Source organism: Hipposideros armiger, unplaced genomic scaffold, assembly GCF_001890085.2.
Source record: "Hipposideros armiger isolate ML-2016 unplaced genomic scaffold, ASM189008v1 scaffold_33, whole genome shotgun sequence".
Lineage (NCBI taxonomy): Eukaryota > Metazoa > Chordata > Mammalia > Chiroptera > Hipposideridae > Hipposideros > Hipposideros armiger.
In genome coordinates, this window is record NW_017731383.1 from 3,569,255 (window position 1) to 3,575,791 (window position 6,537).

The window sequence follows — 6,537 nt, forward strand, 5'->3', positions numbered from 1 at the left end:
AACTGATCTGCCTCGCCCGGGAAGAGCGCAATGATGGTGCCAACTTGGGCCAGTGAAGCAACGTCCTCCACAACTAGACAAGAACAAAACGACAGCAACTTGTCTGTTCCCCTTCCCCCAATTCCCCAATAAAAAAAATAAAAAAAAGAGTGTGAGCTCTGAGCAACAGAGGTTCGAGTCCTGGCCCGAGCTGAGCTGCCAACTCAGCTTTAAAAAAAAAAAATTATATATATATATACATATATATATATGTATATATATATGTGTGTGTATATATATATGTATGTGTATATATTATATATTAGACAGTTAAACCTTGGAGAAGGAAGGAAAGGGTACTTTCTTCAGGCTGCTATATCAAAATACCACGGACTGAGTGGCTGAAACATAACAGAAATTTATTTCTCACGGTTCTGGAGGCTGAAAGTCCAAGATCAATGCACCAGCAGATTCAGGGTCTGGTGAGCACCTACTTCCTGACTCATGGATGGCCATCTCACTGTGTCGTCACCTGGCTGAAGGGCAAGGGAGGTCTCTGGGGTCACTTTCATGAGGGCATTAATCCCATTAATAAGAGCTCCACCTCCATGGCCTCATCACCTCCCAAAGCGTCCATTCCTAATAACCATTACACTGGGAGTTAGGACTCAATGTCTGAATTTTGGGATCAGCGTGGGGGGGGGACACAAACCTTCAGTCTCTAGCAGGTACGCTATTTAGGCTGATCCTTGAATAATAACAAAACATTTTCGTAGGCGGAAAAAAACAGTGTACCAGGGGCATAAAGCAGTGTGAGCAAAGGCGTGACAATTATGGCTTGCTTTACTTTGTGAATAGCTTGAATCAGCTGTAGTTTATTTTACATACAGCAAAATGCACAAATCTTAAGTATACATCTTGGTGAAGTTGTGCACACATATAAACCCATGGAATCACCACCAAGTCAAGACAGAACATTTTTAGTGCCCAGGCAATCTCCCTGTGCCCTCTGCCAATCCAAACCCTTCCCAGGTAGCCACGAGCATGCCATCAGCCACCATCAATTAGTTTGTTGTGGCCTCTATTTAAATGGAAGCGAACAGCATATACTTGTTGTGTCTTACTTCTTATACTCAGTAATAAGTCTCTGTTGTACTTACTTTTTGCCAGTAACAGGTCACACTCTTTTTCATCGCTGTGTAGTATTCCATTGCATGACTGACATGTTTGTGTTTATGTTCTCAAACATTTGGATTATTTTCAGTTTTTGTCTATTATAAATAATGCTGCCATAAACTCCTTGTATATTACTACTCATTTCTCTTCAAAAGACACTGTGTGGCTAAAGTTTAGAGCAGTGGTTCTCAAACAGTGATCGCTTTGCTTTGGCCATGTCTGATGACATTTTTGATTAGCACAACTTGGGAGTGGCGTGTGCTACTGCCATCTAGTGGGTAGAGACAAGAAATGCTGCTAAACAATGCACAGAAAGTCCTCCCACAGCAAAGAACTATCCAGCTCAAAAGGTCACAGGAACTAGGCTGCAGTCTGATTTTGGAGTCCTTGTAAACCCTACTCAGGGTATGTCCAGGTGGCCTTGGGGAGTCATAGATGACTCTGGAATGGTGAGGTTCCATCAATAAGGGAGACTTCAGGACAGACGGCCTGGCATCCAGCACTAGGGGACATCAGCCTGGTATCGCAGGGCTGAGCAGCCGCTGCAGTGTACCCTGCACATCCTGGTTCCGCAGCATGATGGCCGGATAGAGCAGTGTTGTGACATTGATGTAGATAAGAGACATGAGCTTGTCCTCCTCAAGGGAGCGGCTGCTCAGGGGACTTGCGTTCATGGCCGTGGCACAGCCATAATGAAGCACAGCCATGGTGAGATGTGACACCTCCATGTGGAAGGCCTTGCGGTGGGCAATGGCCTCACCGACTCCCAAGATGACCACGGGCACCCTGGTGTAGGACAGCAGCATCGGGGCCAGAGGCAGCACCAGCAGCAGCAAGTCGCCAGCAAGACACACTCCTAAGGTCCTGGTTCCCACTCCTCCACCACGGGAAGGCCACAGGAGCCGTGGCTGACCAAGCCCCCACAACAGAGAGGCAGCTGGAATATGGCGGCGGCGAGGCCTGAGGCCAGGATAGAGCCCTCTGCACAGCAGGAGGCAAGAAGGCACCAGCAGAGCCCTATGGTCATGAGCTGAGGTAGTAGAGAGGGCGGCAGATGGCCAGGTAGCGGGCCAGGGCCATGGCATTCAGCAGCAGGCACTTGGATCCTTCCAGCATCACAAAAAGGCCCATCTGGGCAGCGCAGGTAGAGGGGGTCACTGCCTGGCCACCAGGAAGCAGGAGGACGCCAGCAAGCATGTGCGGAGTCAGCACCAGCGTGTAGGCAGCCTCCACAGCAGGCAGGGCCCCCAGGAAGAAGTACAGGCGTGTATGCAGGGCAGGTCTATGATGGCCAGGCCCAGGATGAGGTTTCCTGCCAGCGTGGCCAGGTAAGAGTGGCAGAAGAGCAGCACCCATAGCCACTGGGGCCACCCGGAGAAGCCCAGGATCACAAACTCCTGTGGCGTGGGCCATTGACTCAGACCAGTGCCTCATGTTGGGACCTGGGGGAGGCCAGGCGTGCGGGCTGGAGAGGATAGTCACGGTGACGCAAACCTCCCAGGTTATACATGTCCTTTGCCTCTTCTGGGCTCAGAGCCCTCTGCCCAGCCTTCTAGGGTCCACCCCCTGCTTCTCACACCCCACTCCACCCTCCCAGGGATTCAGGGTCTTCTCCCGAATCCAGTGCTTTCCGCCCCTCATCCCCACAGTCCAACGTCCTCCAGGAATTCAGAGGTGCAGAGCCACTGTCCACTCTCCCCTCTGGCGTCCTGTGCCTCGGGTACTTCCCAGCACCCAGGTGTCTTCTTCACGCCTGTCCACCCACCCTCCAGTTCCATCCAGTGGTCTGAATCCCACGTCATCCACACCTGCGAAGCCAGTGGCCTGTGGACAGCCCACAGTGATGGGAAGAAGGGCGGACCGCCTGGGCCACTGAAGGGATTCAGCTTTTTACCAGACAACGTCTTTACTGAGTGGGCTGGTTCTGAGCGACAGAGATGCGCACTCCTGCAAACAGCCACGGGATTAAGGGGCTGAGCGTTTTAGAAGCACCTGTTCACAGAGGCCCGCTCCACTCCCTGGACATGCACCACTCCTGGGGGAGATTCACCGCCAGCTCTCTGCTGATGAACCAGGTGTACTGCTCTCCAACCTGCCTGAACTCTGTCTCTATTTTATTTATATTTTCCATTTCCTCCCCATAGCTGGGTTCAGGACAAACGAGCAATCCTAATCCTGTCATTTCTCTCACACTCATTTATAGGGGGGAAAAAAACCCAGGAACAAGGGAAGATGGTCCACCTCAGTCCATGTTGATGAACAGTAGCTTTTAAGAGCAATAGCTTCCACTCCCATGACTTCATCCCCGACGATAAACCCGAAATCTAAAGTCCCACGCCCTTCTCCCAGCTGCAGACCCTGATTTCCACCAACAGATCCCGCCAACTCTTCGCATTCAACCCGTCCCCAACTAAATGCATTATTTCGAACTCAAACTTGCCCCTCCTTCTGTGAATGGAGCTAGCCCAGTGCCCAAACTAGAAATCAGAAATCATTGAAGATGAATTGCCTCTCCTGCACTGTCAAGGGCAACTGGTCCCCATGTCCTGTCTGAAAGCACCCTAGACCTCAGAGGCTCTTCTCTTTTTCCTTTCACGACTCTTTTCTCTTTGCTGAATGCTTACAACAGGTTCGCCTGCCTCCAGGCTGCTTCCTTCTAATCACTTTTCATAGCCCCAACCGGAAGGACCCTTCTAAACTACAGATACCAGCTCTGTGCTTCACTCTCCCTTTCTTACCTCCAGGATTAATCCAAGTCCTCAGCACAGCACTCGGGCCTTCCTCCCTTCACGTGTGCCTTCCAGCTTCATCTGCTGCTAGTTTGCACCACAGACAGAACTGGAGTGAGTGACTCACCTGCCCTGAGAAGACCGGTCCCTGCACACCCTATTCCCATTTCCTGGGGTCCCTTGGGGTCCTCACATCACCTGGAAAAGCTGGGAAAGTTCTGCGTGTCCTCCAAGGCTGAACCACAGGCTACATCCTGGGGGAACATGACCGGCCCCGGGCAGATTTGGTGTCTTCCTCTAATTCCACAGTTGTTACGGCAACTGCACTAAACTCAGTCTCCTGGAATCAAAGATTTGGGTCCTATTTGTTATCTGCTGACTTATTGTAAGTGATGAAGTTAGGTACTCCATCCTCATTCCTCCCAAATGTACGCCTCCTCTGTGTCCCTGTGATGTCCCTAACCTGGGTCTGTCTCTGGACCCTGACAGAGTCAGAGGACTCACCCTTTACAACAGCCAGTTGCCCCGACACCTCCTCTAAGATGCCCCTCTGCTTTAACCATCAATCTCAGATGGGGTCCATGCAATCCATCACCTTCAAGGTCAATGCCCTCCCCCCAAAACACTACCAGAGGCATGTTTGTTACCTCACCTAACCATCAAAGGTCAATTGTCCTCCTTCCCTTTAACTCGCTCAACTAAAAGACACATTCCTCGCCCCTCTCTCCATACCTCCCAATCCTTCAACATTTACTCCCTTGACACCTGCTTCAACCTTATCGTTCCTAAAGAGGCTTACTTGGCTAGGGGTAGTCCCTGCTCCTGGGCACGCACATACAGAATATACAGGTGCCCATTTACATACAGGTGCCCAACAGTGCCCATCCGGCCACCAGAAACCCTCCCTCTTCCCTAAAGGAAAATAGTATTCTGGTTGTTAGCATCTTATATCAGTTTTGTTTGTTTTTAAACTCTAGAGTATATATAGTCCGTGTCTGGTGTCAAAGGCTGTGACTTTCCCTTTCTGGAAACGTGAGGCGTGGGAGACAAGTGCTGCCCATGGCATAAGATTTTTCCAGATCCCAATTTATCCCCGTGGTGAAAACCACTTTTGGAAATAAAATAATTGAATCCTTGGCAGCTCCTTCGCAGATTACTGGGCATCATGCATCCCACATAAGGCTGATGGGAAAGGATGTACAATAGTAACACTTCAGGGAAAAATGAGAGATAGCTGATGCCACGACTACACGGAAGAGCTGCATGTCGATGCCCTAGAAGTCGCTGACAGTGTGCCCCAGCGGGCTTGGGGCATGGACAAACAGCAGGGATCGGAGGGCTCCGCTCCCTTCCAGTGACCTTAGCCCCACAGAGAGGCCATCCCCACAGGACTATCAGTGGGGAGAAGAAAACCCCCCCATCCTGTGGGTCTCAATTCCAAGTGACTCACTCAAGGTGAGAGCCAGACCCTCAGGTACAACAGAGAATGTCCTCATACCCCCAAGGGACCATTTCCTAAAGTCTTTCCAACAAGCTTCAGGAGGCAAGACCAGCTGTGCCAATTTCTCCCGGACAGGAAACTCTGACTCACGATGACCTTCATCATGACTTCTGTGATTCCTGCTCTCAAGTACATATTTTCAGCAGGGCTAGAGCATCAGGGAGGGCATCCCTCCACACAGCACGCAGTGGACTCACCTACGTGCATGTCTCATTCTTGACAGAAAAAGGTTTTGGGAACTAAATGTGGGCCATACTCTCTGGCAAGCATCCCACAATCTTCCCCGCCTCAGGAGCTTGTAAAAGAGATTAGGTAAGGTAGCAGGATGGCTCAGCTAAAAAAAAAAAAAAAGAGAGAGAGAGAGAGTAGGTAAAAGTAATCGTATTTAGTTGGCCAGGAGTTGGGGGCAGGTCTCAAAATGAAACAGCACAGCTGGCTGTAAGAAAGAACGTTATTTCTAAATGGAGCTGGAGTGGGGTCTGGCGACAGTACGTATCTGTCCCCTGCCAGTGCTCTGATGCCCACCCCCAACAGCTTCGGATAATGCTGAGCCTGGGGAGGGACAAGAAGTGAGTCTTAGGGATGGGCCGTTTGGGGCAGGGGAGGCCCCCTTAAGGAGCCTGTCCCAGATGGCCTGCAGCCATGAATGTCTTTTGACCTATTTGAAGCTTTAGAGAAAAATCTGAAAAGATAACTGACCACAAGTTGAACAGCAGTAAGTACGGGGATGGAGGACTTCATGATGACAGGAGTGGGCCGTGTGGAAGGGGAGTCGTGGCCTTCCTTGAGCGCATGCCTAGTGGGCAGCCCAGCGGACAGAACAAGAACAGGTAGCCAAACAAGGGCAATCACACTCCAAGTCCCACCAGCTCCCTGTCGAGCCCTCCCCTTAGCAAGCAGGGCACTCAATCTCTTCACCCTTCACCCTCAATGGAGTCTGAGAAAGGTGACATAAAATCAAGGATACTGTGTGCTCCATCAAATGTCACCACTCATCCTTGCTGGGCCATAAACTCAGCCACCACCCCCTCCCAATGCCCAGGGCTTTATTATTTTATGGAGCAAAATCTTAGTTAACATATATTTTTTAAGATTTTTATTGGGGAATTGGGGGGATTGGAACAGTGCTGGGGAACTGGGGGAAGGGGAACA